The 21,357-nt window shown below is 37.3% G+C and overlaps 1 non-coding gene across 1 annotated transcript; it reads right to left on the bottom strand.

The window, feature by feature from the left end:
• Window positions 1-19,652: 19,652 nt before the first annotated feature.
• Window positions 19,653-19,725, bottom strand: Trnac-gca (transfer RNA cysteine (anticodon GCA)). The gene has a single exon. It is a non-coding gene; the product is annotated as a tRNA-Cys (tRNA).
• Window positions 19,726-21,357: the final 1,632 nt, after the last annotated feature.

The following is a 21,357-nucleotide window of genomic DNA, read 5'->3' as shown; positions in this document are numbered from 1 at the left end:
CTTCAGTTCTTGGTTTTAATTCGATATCTCTCCCAGAATTATCAAACTGACTCTGCTACTTGTATTATTTTGTATATTGTATTCTTAAATATTTAACTTTGTATTATTCAGAACATTGTAAATTGTAACGTCAAATCTTAAAGTTGTTCGTGTTTTCTTTGCTTTCGAAAAAATGAAAAAAAAAATGATGAGAAGAGAGTAGCACTTACTTCTTTTTTTAATCGTAGTCCACGTTTCTTCTTTGTTTCTCTAGACCAATCGACTTCTCCAAAAACAACAACAAATTAACATAAAATATTAAAGTTATAATAGACAATGTAGGTTCCTATATATTCAATATTCTCAGGCTTTCCAATTCACTTGTGTAGGTCGCGTGTATACACAGCCATACTCTCTTCCACGCCTTTGGAAAGAGACTGGATGTTAAACTTTCTTTAGACTTCTTCTTGCATAGCTGTTTACACACAAACACTTCGACATGGGCGTTGTACTCCATATAACGGTAAGCTCTTTGTGTGATGGAATAAGCATAGGGTGATTAAGATGATGGAGAGATGTCAGGCTTCAAGGTCTTTGCAGTTACGGTTGAAATCTTCGTAATGCTTCAAGCCCATTACTACGATGGTGATTATAATGGAGGATAAGAACGAATAAAGGCATCTCTTGTGGAATGCTGCAGCTAAATGTTGCGTCGAACTATGATATCCTCAGATATGGCTTACAGCCATTCCCAACCCGTCCGACTTATAGCCTACCTAGTATAAACTTATAGCCAACCCGTACTAATTAACTTATAGCCTAGCTAGTATAAGCTTATAGCCAACCCGTCCTAACTTATAGCCTAGCTATATGGTATAAGCATATTGTCAACACATCCTTTATACGCCCATTGCAGCGCTGCAGCGGTCAGTAACAGACCCGGTTGGACGTTTGATAACATTTCAGATTAAACCAGTAATTGTAATGTATATGATGGATCTTGATATACATACATATACATCCATACATATACATATTTTGTGACGTAATTAATATATTGAATAAATTGAGTGAATAAATCACTTTTCTGTATAGGCCTATGTATTTGTATATTCCCATGTGTATAGTTATGTTCTTACGTACTTGTTGTCACGTTCGTTCTTCATTGTGAATTTCGTATGAATTTCTTGTTTTATTACTTTTCCACATATATATTGATATCTCTTCACTTGACTTGTCTTAGATAAGCTGTTTTTTTCTTTCTAGTATTACTCAGTATTTTTCTAGTTTTGATCTGTACTACTTATTTCTTATACTTTGCAGAAGGTTTAAATTAAACATGCTGCCCTCCAGTTTACATGGTAACCTGATTTAACTGGTCTCTGCGTGATTCTATATAGGAGTCGATAAAACTATAAACTGCTCTTCTTAACCCACCAACCACATCCCTTTAAGAGTTCTATCCTCAAGTGATGGTTAATGAGCTTGTAATTATGGCTTCCGCTAAGTAACCTATTTTTTTCTAACCGTTTATAAATGAATATTAAAAACAAGAACTGGAGAATTTTGAAATTTTCAACTTTTCCTTCATTGTTAGAAATGAAGCTTGAATGGTCATCTCGATGAAATATATATATTGTTGTGAGATTTAAATATCTTAAATATTTCGAAAGCAGATAAACACAAAATAACTCAGTACTCAGAATAATGAGATTCTACCTCGAGCGGGCCAGGCGCATAGCCAAGGGGGGGGGGGGGCGAAGGGGGCGACCGCCCCCCCCCCCCTTGAGCATATTTTTTTTTATGATAGGCCTATCGCTAGTAATTTCAAAATAGAAAATGCTTAGATGCAACTTACAAGGCCTGGGAAGTACCATTTCCAGCCATCTGGGAGGCATTTTCAGCCAAAATTTTATTCTATACGCTTAGATAGTTTGCCTACAGGCTTCGCCCCTCCCTTGGCAACTTCCTCGCTACGCGCCTACAGTGGGCACTGAGAATATCCAGTAATATAGTTAGGAAATATGTAGAGTTGATCGTGACGTCAAGTAAATCACTGACAGAAATTGACAGAAATATTAAATAATGTATATAACAAGGTGGTCAATATGTTTTATTGATAAGAGTTATCATTTTAATAATCCTGCACTCTCATAAATTAATTTCTATTTTCACGGGAAAAAACACGCGTTTAAATCGCCGTTTTCGGTCTGTAATTGCGACGCAAATTCCGAGTTCCATGCCTGTTTCCGTTACGTTTCCATTCCTGAAACTAGTGATTAAGGGTTAGCTTACGACCCAACTTAAACGCGTGAGTTTTCCGCGTTCGCGATGACTTATTTACCGAGTACGCGGTGACCGTAAACGCCAAGTGTCATCCAAATACGGTGAAGCTTACTTAATCGTGCGGTTTCAGGGAAGGGTAATCTTTACGTTTCCGGTCACAATTACAACAGATTCGCTACCTTAAACATGACCGTTAATCTGGAGTTTACGTTTGAATCCAGCAGTAAACTTCTCACATTGATCATCGTAAACGCCATGATTACACCAATATATACGGAGAAACGTGCTCATCGTAAACACATTACTTACGACCAATACAGGGGCTGGGCTTATTCGCCACGTTTATGGAGTCTTAATCGGGTTGATTAGGCTGAGAAATACACGGACCACCTCTATCAAATATTACATTTGATTTAAAGAAAATTAAAAATAATAAACATAAAATCACACTCGTTTGATTTTCCACTTTTTTATTTATATATTTGCACTTCACATCGCATCGTAAACGTTTATTTGTTATTTTTACACTTATACAAAAACTATGTAAATGAACGAAAGACCACTTCTGATGTGTAAATACATCTAAATGCAACTCAATATTGCTTTACATTATGGTGTTGAATATTTAGCTTTTTGAATACAAAGTTTAAACCTCGAGAAGCCATTTTCCTTTTCAAATTTCAAAGCATGCATTATTGTCCGGAGAATGTAATTTGATGCCCAAATATTACTTTACTTACATTGTGGCAATTATATACACATGCAACGATTTTAATGCCAGGTGAAAGAAGGAAAAAAACAAGTAAATATGGAATGTTTCTATTTTTAGTTACTAGTTTGCAAATAAAAACCTCTGAAAACCAGCTACCCACTTGAAGTAACTTAACATATCAGCAGTTAAATTGAACCAAACAAATTTATGTTTAAAATTCGGTGTGTTTATCCTCAGATGATATAAACGCCTAGGCACTTCTTCCATGATGGTTATCGGCCCCTCGACCCCCCCCCCCCCACCCAGGCCCGGAAACGGTACCAGCCTCTTTTATGTGGAACGAACTTGACACAGAACACCACTTCCTGCCTCATTTCGTAGCACGCTTAATATTTTGTTGCTACTTTAAGTTTTATTGTAAGTAACATATATTTTGATATAAAATTCAATGATAGCCCAAACAAGATCTCTAAATTCTTTACCCTGAAAGTCTGGAATTAACCATGCATGAATAATGAAAGACAAACGTACAAGTACAACAACATTTCGAGGACAAGTTATTAGGCCTATGCTCTATGTCTTATTTTAAAATATGATTTACTAAATGATTCATTAACAATTAATAGAATCATGCTTTTTTCTTGGCTTTTGTTTCCTGAAAATATTTTAAGGATAACTTAATCCTTAACATTTAATCCCTTGATGGAATATATTAGCTGTGAAGGGAAATTTAAAAAAAGGCTTCCATTAAAGCAAAAGACTTACAAGAAAATAATAATTAATCTGACATCTATTATTATGGGCATATTCTTTCTTCCTTGTTGCATTTATCTCAGACAGGATTTCGTTTTAAAGGTATCATGTAATTATATGACACCAAATGTTAAATTAGAGAAAACTCTTCTTTATTATACAAAATCGTCAACTGCAACTTGTTTGTATCCGAAACAACGGCGTTTGCTGTTTGTTCCTGGTGCCTCATTAATCAACAAACGCTCAGGACAGGATTATCCACGTGCAACAGGGGCACGAGTTTAAACGTTGGGTAAAAAATTCAAAGAAATATTGTTATAACGTTACATTATTCTACGTTGTATATGGTACAAAAAGTTCAAAGAAGTCAAACGAAATGGACTTCGATATGCAGTCTTTACACTGTAAATCAATGACTGTTTTTATGTGATGTTTTAATGTACGTATCATAACCACCGTGGGCAAATAGATGTCTTTTGTGAGCTATACATCCGGCGTTATCCGGTACCAATGTATCTCTATGGGGGCTCCAATAAACTGTTTGCCACGGGCCTCCCACAAGCTTAATCCGGCACATCAAACAATGACCATTTTCACCATTTGGAGGGGGAGGGGGGGGGGGGGTCATACCTTCATTATTATTGTTCAGCCTAATTAACAGCCCAAGTTGGGGCGTCAATCGGTACGCATTTTAAAGATACGTCTCCTTTCCTAAAGGCGGGTGTCCTTTTTTTCTGGACTTTTCGCTAAGGAGAACGTCCTTATAGAATGAGCCCAGCCTAATTTTGTTCAGTCTTTCCGACTCCCAAGTGAACTGCTGCACTACGATACCCTAGCTCGTTCGCTCTCCATGTCAGATTCTTCGGATGACATATAATCAGTTGACATCACTGTACAGTCTGTCTTTTCTCTCCTCTGACCAGTCTATGTTCTTAACTGCGCTCAATCTACAGCGAAGTTTCTGTAAACAAAGACACAAGAATAATATATGAATTAGAGATATATAAAGATCAGTTGGCATAGTTTACTTTTGTTGAAAAATATACTAGCTCCAACTGTCAATATCTCCAGCCCCCCAGTGAAAGATGTGGAGGGGTGGAAGTATCATTCCCCCCCCCCCCCGCTTCGCAAGTCAGAAAACCCCTTTTTCCTTTCCAAATGAGAAAAAAAATCTCATTTGGAGCACCAAATTGCATCTAAGGCCAGGTGAAAATACAAAATTAAGTTTACAAAATGGAGTGGGTGTTGAAGTGTGCTTTATTGCACCAAATTGCATCTGAGGCCACCTGGAAATGCAAAAACTTCCCTTAGACCCCTCCCCCGGGCCGGCCATCAGTCTTCAGCCCCCCCCCCCACTCAAATGTACCTTCCTACGCCACTGTATGTTTCAACGGTTTACAAAGCACATTTGTTTATGGGTTGGGGGAGGTAGGGGGTACGTGGTCGGGTGACGTTCACCATCACAAGGTTAGAACGTGAATGTATCAATAACAGTAGGCTATACCCTGGAAATTGTGCATGAAACTTTTTACAGATATCTAAAAGGAGGTTATTGTATTATTTCTCTCACTGTCATATTTTAACTCTTTTAATTTATCGTTTTTAAAGGAACGAATGCCTGTACAGGTCTAGGGTTTATATAACGGTGACTTTTAGTGATTGAAAAATAACATTGATAAGTCTTGGCCTAGTGTTACGTACCGAACAATCCAGTGGCACAGAGAACTTCGTTTTCGTTTTTTTCGAAAGAAGTTGTTCCTTCTCAGCCAATAGTGCTCGGAGTGCCTTTAATTCTTCCTTCAAATGTTTGCACCAAGCTTTCTGTCACAACATGTGCATACTGCCGCGGTAGTTCCAACTGTCGCTGCTTCTAAATGTTTTTTTTTTTCTTTTTCCAATACACGTATGACATTTTCCTGCGGAACATCATTAAAAACTAGCGACGGATCGAATTGAAAGTGTACTTGTATAAACTGGCAACCTTGCTTCCACGGAGCTTTCTGTTACTTCTGCAATAAGCCACGGAAGCCGGAATCGTCCATTTTGAATGCTCTTTGCAATGTAGAACTCGATTGAGGATCAAGTGCGGTGTGAATCAAACCAACGTGTTGCTACTTGTGATACCGCCTTTTACTGATTTCAAATTGCCCGCTTTCTAGTAAGCCCAGGCTGTGACGTAATTAACTATACTGAATACGTTATTGTTACTAACCAACTGGCGTAGCCAACCAGTGAACTGCAAAGTGACAGACAGTAAACTTTATCCTTGTGATGTGACCGGAAATTTCACTTGCTTATCTGGAAATGATATTTATAGTAAGAAAGCAGTATACTTCTCTGTTTCGTACATATATTGCGGTGGGTATTTGTGCGTTTCATCGCTTTACGTGCATGATATAGGCCTTGAGTATATGGCAAGCCATGTGGGACAAACACCGAATTAATACGTGTATATATTCGAATTAATACGCGTATATATTTCGGCCATATGATTGGCTAATAATATATACGCGTATATATTCCAATTAATACACGTATAAATTACGAATATTACGCTGATATATTATGCAGTGTTTGTCCCACATGGCTTGCCATATGAGTATACTTCTTCGAATATCACTTGACGGCATATTGAGAGAAATCGGCAGAGCAAAAAACGGACTGTTGAAATCTATCTCGACTAATCTATGAAAAAGGATATGGACAATGGGAATCGTAAGAGGAGCATTTGAAACGGGGGGAGGGGGAAGGGGGCAGGGGGCATGGGGTAGGAGGTTGGAAAAAGTTTCGCACAAAATTTAAGCAAAAATTACTTAAATCTCAAATATGGATTTGCGCCGCTATGACCGACAAAGTTAAGCCGAGGTTTTTGAAGCCTGACATTGAGTACCGATTGTTCGATATCCCAGTTCCGAGGCTTGTGCCCCCCCCCCCCCACCCACCACTATCCCCGTTTTTAAATAAATCCTCTAAATAGCTATTCTGGACCCGACCGTTTCTAAAGCAGCAAAAACGGCATCACAAAGGAACCGGCTAATTATATTTTAATTTCTATTTCAGGACTAAACTGGGAGGGGGTACATATAGTTGGATAGAAGGAGAATCCACAAATATCCAAAATATGACTCATCTGTAATATTAGATGAATTCTACGACCATTCTGGATCAGTTTAGGGGCAAATGTTGTATCCATGAGATGTCAATGTGTTACTCGATCACCTAACTTTCCAATTAAAATTAACGGATAACGATTCTTTGCATTAACAGTTAAGTTTACCACACATTGGGGAACCTGACGAGGGGGGGGGGCGAGTGGGTGGGGTGCACCACATGGTTGCATCGGGTCCCCAATATAGTGTTAAAGGAGGTCTAATTAAAGTACCCTAATTATTGTAAATGCTCATTTAAACGTCGCGGGTTCTCGGAAGCTAACTTGGCGCAAACAGCAAAGGGAAAACTCGATTGGATTTCAAGTGAAAAAAAATTGTGCGATGCTATGTATTCAGTGTGAATCCTCCAAGCCATAGTTTTTTTTTTGTGTCTTGTCTTCGAAAAGTCTTCAACGCAAAGCGATTCTTTTTACATATCAGTTCATGGAAACTGCAATTATTATATTATCATTACGTTCTACTAGTTCATAAATTTGTTAGTACAATCATGGAGGTAAAAACCTCCACGGTACAATGTCCTTTCTACGCTTCTGTAGCTCCGTAGTTAGCATCCAACATTGATATTTCCGAATTCTACGGTCCAGCAACAAAAGGCAGTTAAATTCAAATATGTATGGAAACGTGAACTGCCGCTGCTAAAACTTGTTGACGATCTCGTGAACTTATGTTAAAGTCGGAGGAAACTGAATATAGCAGTTTGTCGATCATTTAACCATGCTTTGACTCAGTGATCATATAGTAGCTGGAATCTTACAATAAACAATTAACCAATGTGAAGCGTGTCACAGTGACAATAGCATTTGATATTTACATGTTATTCAGTATATCACGCCTTTTTGACAGTAATCACAAACACATTCTTGCTATATTTTTCAGAGACCCACATCAACTACAAATTTAATACGAGTTATCATTTTAAAAGGTTTGAAAGTCTGACACTCTTCAAAATGCGGCAGTATTTAATTTTTTATTTTATTCAGTTCCATGTCAACAGCGTAATGATATAACTACATTCCATTTTTGACATTCAACATATTAAACATCACTTGTGTATTTAACGTTACTTGATCTAGATGTAGTTTGCAATAATTTTCAGAAAATTCGTTTCATATATATAACTATATTGGAGAATAAAACCATTCCCTTGATCCGGCACATGCACATGGATTTCGCTGTGTGTACCACGTATTGTAATGTGGGCGCTCTATTTTTGCCTTTATTACGGCACTTATGTATGTTTATTTACTATATATATATATATGGAACATCGTATATATATATATATATATATATATGTATATATATATATAAATGAAAATCGTAATGAGTTGGAAAATCAAGAACAGTGAAAAAACTTTCAGCCTCCACCGGGATTCGAACCACGGGCCTCCCGCTCTGTACGCGGACACCCTAACCACTAGGCTATGGACGCTGATTGTATGTCCAGAGGTTCGAAACCGGTAAGGAAGATCGTAATTCCACTGTAGGCGTTTGTCACCTATATATATATGTATATATATATATATATATATATATGAAAATCGTAATGAGTTGGAAAATCAAGAACAGTGAAAAAACTTTCAGCCTCCACCGGGATTCGAACCACGGGCCTCCCGCTCTGTACGCGGACACCCTAACCACTATAGGCTATGGACGCTGATTGTATGTCCAGTATGGAACGCCAAAAGGACCACAGTGACATGTACCACTACTAATTTGACATGTACTACTACTAATTCGAAGTGTACTACTACTAATTTGAAGTGTAATACATGTAAAATGTCGCGTACTACTACTAATTCGAAGTGTACTACATCTAAAATGTCGCGTACTACTACTAATTCGAAGTGTACTACATCTAAAAAGTCACGTACTACTACTAAATTGGAGAGATGGCGCTATTCACAATCTTTCCGATACCATGTCATCGAGATGCGCATCTGCATTAAAATAATGATGAAGAAAACATATTCTTTAATACTCTGTTGATTCAAATGTCTATTTTACAGTTTATACCTTCAAGGTCTGTGGCAAATATAGAAAATAGCATATAGTTTGGCACAGCTGGGGAATCAAAAGCATTCTTGACATTTCAACGACGGGGAAATTGCTGCTTGTGAATAATAACGTATATAACAATTTTAAGAGTTAAAAACTGAAGCTACATTAAGCACATTCTTGGGGATCGATGGTTCCACCTGCTGGGGCTTCGAAAACTTGTTGCTTTGCCACCACTGGATTTTATTTTTGTGATGCCCAATGGTCACAGATAATAGTGATTATAGTATTAGTAATGAAGGCAAGGAGAAGGGGAACATTCAGGAAGACTGACACGTACATATATACTCCTAATTCTACGCATACTAAGCTCTGCATATACACACATTACTGTGCCAAAATCTAAATTTAAACGGTAACGTATACATTTGGGCTCTTAAGTTATGCTCGGAATTAATCCATGACCTAGTACTATAGTAGGCCTATATTCAGGCCATTTGTAGAACACCTAAAATGCATACGGTACTAGACCTGTATATAATTTAAACAAGTAGCAGTTTTGGAATATCATTTAAATTAGACACTATATCCTAGCCGCAGCCTGGCCTAGCATATAGAAAAAGTCTAGGAAGCCTAACTTTAGCTCATTAACATTAGCACCTCACCGGTCTTTTCTGAATGTAAAGCAGCATTTTGCGTTTGGGGGCCGTTTTCTATTTTTTCTTGACATGTCCATCGAGTTTTTTACATATATAATACACCAGTTTTTAACTCTTAAAATTGTTATACACACTATTATTCACAAGCAGCAATTTCCCCGTCGTTGAAATGTCAAGAATGCTTTTGATTCCCCAGCTGTGCCTAACTATATGCTATTTTCTATATTTGCCACAGACCTTAAAGGTATAAAATGTAAAATAGACATTTGAATCAACAGAGTATTGAAGAATGTTTTCTTCATCATTATTTTAATGCAGATGCGCAACTCGATGACATGGTATCGGAAAGATTGTGAATAGCGCCATCTCTCCAATTTAGTAGTCGTACGTGACTTTTTAGATGTAGTACACTTCGAATTAGTAGTAGTACGCGACATTTTAGATGTAGTACACTTCAAATTAGTATTATTACACTTCGAATTAGTAGTAGTATGCGACATTTTAGATGTAGTACACTTCGAATTAGTAGTAGTACGCGACATTTTACATGTATTACACTTCAAATTAGTAGTAGTACACTTCGAATTAGTAGTAGTACATGTCAAATTAGTAGTGGTACATGTCACTGTGGTCCTTTTGGCGTTCCATAGTCCAGAGGTTCGAAACCGGTAAGGAAGGTCTATATGTTTGGGACTTGCTATTCTGTTTATTTAAGACTTGCATGTGTCTCAAGCATGAATGTATTACGGTACCCTCACAGGATAATACGTCCGTGTCTCAGGTATGCATTTCTTTAATGGAATTATATAACGGACACAGGACAATCTTAGCTATGATATATTTGCATATAGGTGCGTGATTTTTACAAACACCACACGTGAATATGCCAATTTTTGCATAATGCTTATTTTCTCAAGCGATATAAATCATTTTCGACATATGTGCAAACAGCGGAACATTCAGTTTACATATAGGATGCAACTGAGGAAGATTTTATCAGAAATTACTATCAAGTTCTGTCCATGAATCGATAATGAGTGAAGAGGACGTAAAAAAGAAGGGGTGGGGCGAGCATTGGAAGAATACTCGTGATTGTGATTGGAATTTGTGAATACTCAAGTAAACCTATATATATAAATCTTGAAAGTTCAATAATCTTTCAAACTACTACATTTTTTTAATGCTATAATAGTAATAATAATCAGCAGTTATTTTCACGACGCTTAAGCGACCACAAATGTGGGAGAAACCCGCATTGCTTCCAAACGCCACCGCCTTTATCCGCCACTCTGCCATAGCACCGGTATATATGTGTTGGATTTGCGATTTACTTGTCATACTTTGCCAAGCTTGGGTAGAATTTCTATATAAGCGTGGGTACAAGTCTTCGTCGCACCATGGAGCTATGAACAGAGCTCCACGGTCGCACGTAGTATTAATTAGTACTATAAAGTCCCGTAAAAACTTAACAGTAATGAACGTCGTTTACGTACACAGGGACGTAGCTAAGGCCTGATGATTGAGAGGGGGGTGGGGAGTTGTAGTGGCTGAAATTCCAACTGGATGGGTTTTGGAGCCAGAAAATTCCGACTGCTGCCTTGTAACCCGCCCCCCCCCCACACCCTACTCGTCAACGATACGGTCAGTGTCAGTCAGACACCCCATCTTTCGCGACTGCACTTTTGTTCCGAACTTTTTTCGGTACATTTGTACCACTCGCCCTCACTTCACAAATTTATTAATCACTCTGGTTAGCGAGTAAGCAATGAGTATAAGTTATCTGCTTTATAGGCTACATAGACTACCAACTAAAATAGCTATGTTAATGTAACAAAGGGGAAAACTTTTCTTTTTCAACAAATTATATTCGACGACATAGTGAACTACCCCAAAATACAGTGCTTTTTCCTAGCGCGCTTAATATTATTTTCTTGGGGGCGGGGGGGGGGGGGGCTATTTATCATTCACATGAAAAAAAATTAAATTGTTCACTTCATTCCAACTGAGCATTTGGAATGAAGTGAACAGTTAAACATTTTGCAGAAAAATGTTGAGTTGACGAGATACGATAAGTTGCCAATTAAACATTTTGCAGAAAATTGTTCAATTGCTCAGATGGAATGAAGTGAACAATTGAACAATTTGCAGCAAAATGCCCAATACACGAGATATGATAAGTTGTCAATTAAACATTTTTCAAAAATTGTTCAATTGCTCAGTTTAAGCAACTAATCGATCCAATATTTTTCTGTTTTTTTTTTGATAAGATTTTATCTTGTTATTTTAACAATTTACTGAAAAATTTCACCTTATGGGCAAAGTTTTTCTTATGTTGATGGCACTTTTAAGCTTCCGTAGAATAGCATTCAACGTTTTAATTGTATACGTTGTACAGTAGTTTTATTAGGCATTTTTTTTTAGAGTATTCAAAATCATACGAAGTTTTGTATGGTGGAGTATAAGAATCGCGAGATACAATTTCTTAATATGACAAGGAAAACGTGGTAAATATGACTGATTAAAGGTCAAGTTTGACCGAAAATTGTAGGCCACTCACAAATAACAAGAATCTATGAAAATTAGAGTGCGACAGTCGGAAAAATTAGAGTGCGACAGTCGGAAATTCCGTACTCATAAACGTACATATACAATTTTAATCTAAAGCTGATGGGTACAGTTTCTTCCTCGTTATGATCCCCCACTATAATTTTCAGTTGATATATGTAATCAACATATTATGTTAAATTAAAAATAAGTATAGGTATCATCAAACTATATATGAAATTGATCGCAGAGTCAATCAGGTGTAATAGATTTAGGGAGGGGGAAATTGATTGTGGGGTGAGGGGCTTCGAGTTCAAATACGTGTACTCCTCAAAAATAGTATGTAATGGCCCCAAATTACGGCATGCTGTAATTGCTGGAAGTTTTCAAAAAAGTCCTTTCCTGAAGGTGTTCACTCTCCATATTGTTCGCTGACATTATAAACACACACAACAAGATGACTGAATTTCCCAGTTAGGTAAATTTCCTCCAAGGTGGTTAATAAAACAGTTTAAGAATATTAACATAAGGTGACCATATTTATTATGTAGCATATATGGGACCAATAAATCATACTTAGTATGATAGTAATATATACTAGTGTAGAATTGTACCTAAAGGGTCTACTCGTTTGTATTGAGTTTTAACGTGTAGTTGCATATAACAAGGTTTGAACCTAACTGGAGACCAAAACTTCCCCGTATGCAACACCTTCGAAAAATAAATGAAGAGGCGCGGGGGGGGGGGGGGGGCGGGGGTCGGAAAGAGGATTCAAGAAAGTATGTAAAATATAGGCTTCTTAAATAGTGCAGTTCCTAAAGGGTCTACTCGTTTGTATTGGGTTTTAATGGTTTCTAAATCGCTTAATTTTCGAACAGTTTCTGTGAAGACTAATATATTTCAGTCATACTTTCCCAAGCGTGGGCACAAATCTCCTAAGCGTGGGCACAATAAAGTTGCTGTCACACATGCATGTTAACCAATATGTATATGTGTATATATGTATATGTGTCGTGGGGGGGGGGGGGTCGGGGGTAGGAAAGAGGATTCAAGAAAGTATGTAATATATAGGCTTCTTAAATAGTGCAGTTCCTAAAGGGTCTACTCGTTGTATTGGGTTTAAATGCTTTCTAAATCGCTTAATTTTCGAACAGTTTCTGTGAAGACTACTATATTTCAGTCATACTTTCCCAAGCGTGGGCACAAATCTCCTAAGCGTGGGCACAATAAAGTTGCTGTCACACATGCATGTTAACCAATATGTATATGTGTATATATGTATATGTGTCGTGGGGGGGGGGGGTCGGGGGTCGGAAAGAGGATTCAAGAAAGTATGTAATATATAGGCTTCTTAAATAGTGCAGTTCCTAAAGGGTCTACTCGTTTGTATTGGGTTTAAATGCCTTCTCAATCGCTTAATTTTCGAACAGTTTCTGTGAAGACTACTATATTTCAGTCATACTTTCCCAAGCGTGGGCACAATTCCCCTAAGCGTGGGCACAATAAAGTTACTGTCACACATGCATGTTAACCAATATGTATATGTGTATATATGTATATGTGTCCGGGGGGGGGGGGGTCGGGGTCGGAAAGAGGATTCAAGAAAGTATGTAATATAAAGGCTTCTTTAATAGTGCAAAGCGTGGGCACAATAAAGTTACTGTCACACATGCATGTTAACCAATATGTATATGTGTAGTGTATGCGGCTGCGTACATTATACATATGTTGTCTATGTTTATATGTTAATCGTACATATGTCTGTATCTGTGACTGTATCTGTGGACTGTATTGGCCGCAAATTAAGCAAGCAATAATTGCTAGGAGTGTTCAAAAAATACTCCCTTGGAGGTCTTCGCTCTCCAAATTGTTCTCAGACAATCTTAATGAACACAAAAGATAACTGAATGTCCAGTGAGGTATTTTTTTTTCAACGAGGTAATATAAACCGTTTAAAAATATTGACCAGGGGTGACCATTTTGGAATATATGGCATATATGGGCCAATACAGCATACTTTAATCCTTCTATACCTATATTAGTTGCATATATCAATTTTGAACCTAACTGGACACCCAAACTTCTCCCGTAGCAATGTAATTACCTTCGAAAATTAAACGGGTGAGGGGGGGGGGGGGGTCGGAGTGTTTGAAAGAGAATATAAGAAAGTATATGATGTATAGGCTTTTGTCTCACTTGCATTTTTCTCATAGGGCCTTCTCGTTTGTACATGGTGTAATGCCTTCCAAATTGTTAAATTTTAGAACAGTTTTTTATGACAACTAGCCTAATATATTTCAATCATACTTTCCCAAGCGTGGGCACAATTCCCTAAGCGTGGCACAATACGGATAATATGTATATATGTGTGTGTATAGTGTACGCGGCTGCGTGCAGTATACGTTGTCTATGTTTACTTTAATTTTAATGTTATTATGTTTTTGTTAATTTTAGCCGGTAAGCAATAGGCCCTATATACAAGTTGTTTTTCATTCTATATATTAATCTTCGTGGCATTGTTCCACTAATTTTGAGGTGAATGTTTGTAAAACGTTTCCATGTTTGAATTCAGAGTTCAATAACATTATTTACAATAGAAAATTTACAATAGAAATGAACGTGGAACACATTTCTGGCGTCAACATGTGTCATTTATTTTACACTTGCTTTCTATCGCTGCAACAGAAACATTTGCAGCAATGAATAAGAGAGGAAAGGGAGAGCAAAATCGTTATTAAGTTGTCGCATTCCTGCAGTAAAGAGTGCACCGTCTTAACTACAAATTTATAAATATATACTTTGTACCTCGTAAAACGTGTTTGGTAAAGTATGTTCTTTACTTTGAATCTTTTACTTGCAATTGTTTAGATTTTCGCCCCAATACAAAACCAGTATATCCCGCTCCAAAGGTTTGCTGTTTAGGCCCCTAATATACCAGGTATTCAAATATGGTCACCTTTGATAAAAAAAAACAACAAATATTGTATTTGTATTACCACCCTTGAGGAAATTAACATTCAGTCATTTTATGTGGTTAATTTAGAAAGTATGAGAAAAAAGAGTAAAGACCTCCGGAAAGGTAGTTTGTTTGTAAACTTCTGGCAGTTATATATAGCGTGCTATAATTTGTGGCATATGCAGACTACCTTTCATCCATTTAGCCACAGACAAATTGCTCAACGGGCAAGTATTAGCTTTGAAGTTATGTTTTCAGGATCACCGCCCTATAAGTGTGTTACATATGCACATAATGGTAGCAGTGTTATACATATGAGCTGTTAATGTTACCCTAAAACTGTGGCTTTCTAGGCATTAACCCATCATTTCATGCTCACGACCCGCAAGCACATGCACACGCAGGAGGATCTCCATCCTTTTGGAAATTTTCCAGTTCATATACTCCCATAATGGGGTATAAGAGAATGTATAGCAAACGCTGATACGTGTGCGAAAATTATAAAAGGAGAAAACAACCTCCCCGTGTGAAAAGAAAACAAAGAACAATAAGAAAGCAGACGCTAATTCAGTAAGAGTATACTATTACTTTCAAACGTATATAGTATTAGTCAGCCCATGGAGCTATAAACAGAGTTTATAGCTCCATGGTCAGCCATACATTTCGTACGTATGGAAAGCCATTTTAACATTTAATCGGGAATTTTAGATATCTGAAATTGTTTCTTATTTCAGATATCTGAAATTGAATTCGAGATATCTTAAATAGATTTAGAGATATCTGAAATTCTAATTCAGATATCTGAAATTCAATTCGAGATATCTGAAACTGAATTCGAGATATCTATAATAGATTTCGAGATATCTGAAATTGTAATTCAGATATCTGAAATTGAATTCGAGATATCCGAAATTGAATTCGAGATATCTGAAATTCTATTTCAGATATCTGAAATTGAATTCGAGATATCTGAAATTGAATTCGAGATATCTGAAATTGAATTCAAGATATCTGCAATTCTAATTCGAGATATCTGAAATTGAATTCGAGATATCTGCAATTGAATTCGAGATATCTGAAATGCATATGCATAAATTTCCGATTAAATGTTAAAATGGCACGTATGGAAAGCCATTTTAACATTTAATCGGGAAATTTCAGATATCTGTAATTGAATTCGAGATATCTGAAATTGAATTCGAGATATCTGAAATTGAATTCGAGATATCTAAAATTCTATTTCAGATATCTGAAATTGAATTCGAGATATCTGAAAATGAATTCGAGATATCTGAAATTTTATTTCAGATATCTGAAATTGAATTCGAGATATCTGAAATTGAATTCGAGATATCCAAAATTCTATTTCAGATATCTGAAATTGAATTCGAGATATCCGAAATTGAATTCGAGATATCTGAAACTGAATTCGAGATATCTCGAATTCAATTTCAGATATCTGAAATTCCCTGGTATTTCGAGATATCTGAAATTGATTTTAAGATATCTGCAATTATTTGTAGATATCTTAAATAAATTGGAGATATCTGTAATTTAATTTGAGATATCTGAAATTATTTCGAGATATCTGAAATTCCTTATTAAATGTTAAAACGGCTTTCCATACGTACGCTATTCGCGGTCACATTATTAACCCTCCTGTTGTCATGTTAGCAGCTTTGACCGCGTTTGAAAACAAGCGCGTTTTTTTCATTCTTGTTTTGCTGTCGTTTGATTGGAGGATGAACAGCGACTGATCAGGGAGGTCTAAAATATCACCTCCCTGATCAACAGATGAGGGTTGTTCATTGCGGTTTCACAAATTCTCTACCATAAATCGATTGGATGCATTGTTCTGTTTGATACAGTATAAGGCAGGGGGGTACACCCCTCAGTCCGACAAGTTTTCAGTCCGACAAGTTTTCAGTCCGAAAATAAAATACACGTTTTCAGTCCGAAAATGAAATACACGTTTTCAGTCCGAAAATGAAATACACGTTTTCAGTCCGAAAATGAGATACACGTTTTCAGTTGGAGAATGAAAGCATGCAGTTTTAATGCCATAATACCACCAATAAACGGTGACAGCCCGAACTGATAGTAAAAAAATCGATTGAATCTTTCGTATTATGTCTCACATCACCGGCCTCAACCCCTTAACAACTATCAGTTACAAACATATGTAATCCGTTCTTTGCTCCTTAATCCGCTTCCTGTATAGTCATGGTTTATTTGGTTCTAATTCCATCAATGCAATTTACACTTACCTAGCGTCATACTTTCATTGTGTTACATTTTGTACTTTTCATTCGACTGCCAAGTATTGCTGACGAAGGTCTCAATATATTTTCTAAAACTTTACTCCTTATTTGTCAATTATGAGTCATATATATATATATATATATATATATGTATATATATATATATATATATATATATATATATATATATATATATATGTGTGTGTGTATATAAATATATATGTGTGTGTGTGTATATATATATAAATATATATATATATATGTGTGTGTGTATATATATATATATGTGTGTGTATATATATATATGTATATATATATGTGTATATATATATATATATATATATATTTTTTTTTTTTTGTGTGCAATTTTTGCAATTTAATAAAACAACATTCAAATACTTGAATATGTAGTACAAAATGCACAGAAGGTCCACTTTGTTGGGGCAGTTTTAGGTGATTTTGTGGTTTTCCCCTTCATACCAAAGTTAAGTGTGCCACTGCCGTTGGAAGTCACCCCCCCCCCCCCCTCCATCCATAAACTGAACCTTCAGACTCACACATAGACTCGTAGACCTGACGTCAAACTAGGTAAATTGTTATTTTTACAATTTGACACATTCTACTAGGAGCAGGGATACTAGGAGCAGGGATATTATTATTATTATACGGTGGAGGGTGGGGCGTGACCGTTTGAAAATGTGATCATAAAGACCTCTAAATGCAATGATTATAAAGCAAACATTTAACTGATGTAACTTTGGACACTCCCTCACCCCTTCTCGGCCTCGTGCACCCCCTCACCCCCTTCTCCCCTCTTACACCCCTCACCCCCTTCTCACCCTCTTATATCCCCCTCGCCCTCGCCCTCGAACTCGATAATCTTGTTCATATACGATACTTTTCTTTCTACATCTTCTACAATACGTATAAGCAATAATACAACCGTCATCTTGTATGCAATTCAGAAAAGGCTATAAGAAAGCCTTGTCGTTAAACACTGGCAAGCAATAATTGATTCATTTATTAACGTAACGTTATGTTTGACTTGACAAGACTCTTCGACCGAGGAGCCGAGGATTATGGTTCATTTCTTCTTATATGTTTACAAGAGGAACAATTAAAAATCAGTAATCGCACAAAATGAATTAAACTCGGGCTATGATTTTTTTATGAGGTAGTAATAATCTTGAAGCGACCGACTTTTTTTTTTAATAATGTAGAATTTTGAAGCCGTGGTTGCTTCTATCAAGATTGATAATTTGTACACAATGATCAGTTTAAAGAAACACATGACGATAAGAAACCCTTTGTTGTTCCTTTTAATTGTCTTTTATGGTGTTTAGAGATAATCGATTCCAAACTCACGTGTGCGGCCTTTGTACTCTCAGTAAGATGTATCTATTGCCTTGGTTTTCAACCTTTTTTCGATCACGAGCCCAATTCGTCTTCCGAGCCGTCCTCGCGAGCCCATACCCTACCCTGCAAAGTTATCAACTTCATAAAATCAATTTCACAGCGTTTATTAGTGTATTCTTGACACAGGTGACCCGGGGACTCAATCATAGCTATGTATGTTCCTCCGTGATCAGATGACAGGTACTGCCCAATTAGAGCCTATCTCAAAGATTTCTTGCAACCCTCAATGGTACAAGGCAATGGTACAAAGCAAGGCTTCCACACATCATAACCTTGGTAAATACGTAGTGTGCAGTGGTTGGTGGGAGTCACCGAATTCTCTTATACTAGTCTTATAGGGTTAGGGTTGAGTAAATTTTACCCGTTGTACAAGGTTTCATCGAAGAGGCTTCCTAAGAAACATCATCATGTGCCTTCGCCACCAGCCCCCCAAAATGCCACAATTTTTAATCATTACTGGGGCAATGCTCGTGAGCCCACAAAATCGGCTTCGCGGGCCCAAATGGGCCCGCGAGCCCAAGGTTGAAAACCACGGATCTATTGAGACAGAAATGTTCATATATATTGGCCATTCAAGTGATTCAACAGGCAATAATTAAACTCAACATAATACGCGGTATAAACGGGGAGGTTTTCTGCTGTTACAGATATAAATCGAACGTAACGTATACATGCGCATGTAGGGAATGGTTACCCCCGCCCCCCCCCCCTCCGTGCACGGACTCCCATGGGGTTTATGCGAGACCTGGATATGAGTATAAAAATTAATTAGCAAACAGCATACTGCCTTGAGGGAAAACACTTTCTTCACCTTTTCCTCAGCTTATTCTATCCGAAACAACATATATAAATATATATATACATATATAAATGAAAATCGTAATGAGTTGGAAAATCAAGAACAGTGAAAAAACTTTCAGCCTCCACCGGGATTCGAACCACGGGCCTCCCGCTCTGCACGCGGACACCCTAACCACTAGGCTATGGACGCTGATTGTATGTCCAGAGGTTCGAAACCGGTAAGGAAGATCGTAATTCCACTGTAGGCGTTTGTCACCTATATCGAACAATACTAGTTCTGTTTTTGGTGACATATTTTGCCCTACTCTAGAGATCAAACATGATGCTATCCAACTCGAAAATCATTTGTGATTCCTAAAGCCGGATCTCGAAAGAGATACTTTGAACAGACTTTATGTTAATGCAATGGAGGTAAACGACAAAGGCAAATGAATATATATATGTGTATATATAAATATATATATATATATGATAATTTAATAATATATAGGCCTATATATATAATGAACAGAATATATTTAAGCTCCGACTGAGAACGTGGATTTTATGAGAACGTGGATTTCATTTTCGGGCTGAGAACGTGTCGGACTGAAACTCGTTTTTTTCGGACTGAAAACGTGTATTTTATTTTCGGACTGAAAACGTGTATTTTATTTTCGGACTGAAAACGTGTATTTTATTTTCGGACTGAAAACGTGTATTTTATTTTCGGACTGAAAACGTGTCGGACTGAAAACTCGTTTTTTCGGACTGAGAACGTGTATTTTATTTTCGGACTGAAAACGTGTCGGACTGAAAACTCGTTTTTTCGGACTAAAAACGTGTATTTTATTTTCGGACTGAAAACGTGTCGGACTGACAACGTGTACCCAAGGCAGGCCGTATCGTGTATTTTCATTGTTGTATCTGCATATGCATCAAGAAGCAGATAAACCAAACACGTACCATACTAATCGGACGGTTGGCGCGCAGCGTACAAGAAAATTTCTGGTTTTGATACCCCCCAGATCACCGGAAACGGAACTTCTCAGGCTTGAAATGACCAACCAGATGTACACTTTTTGCCTGAGAACCAAGTATTTCCTAATAGTTTTTTCCCATCCATAACCTTTTTGAAGATTGTCAACCCGGCACACATCATGTTCGACCTGATCGCATCTCCTGTGGGTCTTTGCTTTTGTAGGTGATTCTACGTCGCGGCCCACAATACCCGTGAGCCCCACTTTTCAAGGTTTTAAGCCCCGTATTTGTTTAGAATTTGAAAATTCACATTTCTCGTGAATAAACTCACTTGAAAACATACCCATAATGTTGTACAAAATGTCATCTATGGACAACAAATATAGAAAAACTTCCTTCAACCCCTAACAGACCGGTCAAAATTGCACGAGTAGAGGGAAGTGTGATGCAGAATGTTGGTCAGAAATTTTCGAAAATTCAGACACAGTTAATTTATTGGTGTAGAAATATTAAAACCTCTTATAACGGCTATTATAAAACTTGGTTGAAGGAAATGAAAAAATAGCAGATATTTCCGAAAACCGAACACTACACACATAGGCGTAGGAGGCGCGGCGGCAGTGGCGGAGCTAGGGGTATTGGTCAGGAGGGGCGAGAATGGTCTGTAGGGGCGCTTTCGACACTATCTAAGCGGAGCGCCACCACTGGTTGGCGCGTAGCGTACAGAAATTTTTTGAGTAAAGATACTCCCTAGATCGCCGGAAATGACCCTTTCCGGGCCTGGCTAATTTGCAGATAAACGAAGAATAAGGTGTCATCGCCAAATTACACCAACAAAATGTGAGAAATGTCAATAAGTAGA

This window comes from Apostichopus japonicus, chromosome 23 (genome assembly GCF_037975245.1).
Source record: "Apostichopus japonicus isolate 1M-3 chromosome 23, ASM3797524v1, whole genome shotgun sequence".
NCBI classification, from domain to species: domain Eukaryota; kingdom Metazoa; phylum Echinodermata; class Holothuroidea; order Aspidochirotida; family Stichopodidae; genus Apostichopus; species Apostichopus japonicus.
Note: the sequence above shows the minus strand (reverse complement) of the source record. Positions and strands in the feature narration are given on the sequence as shown.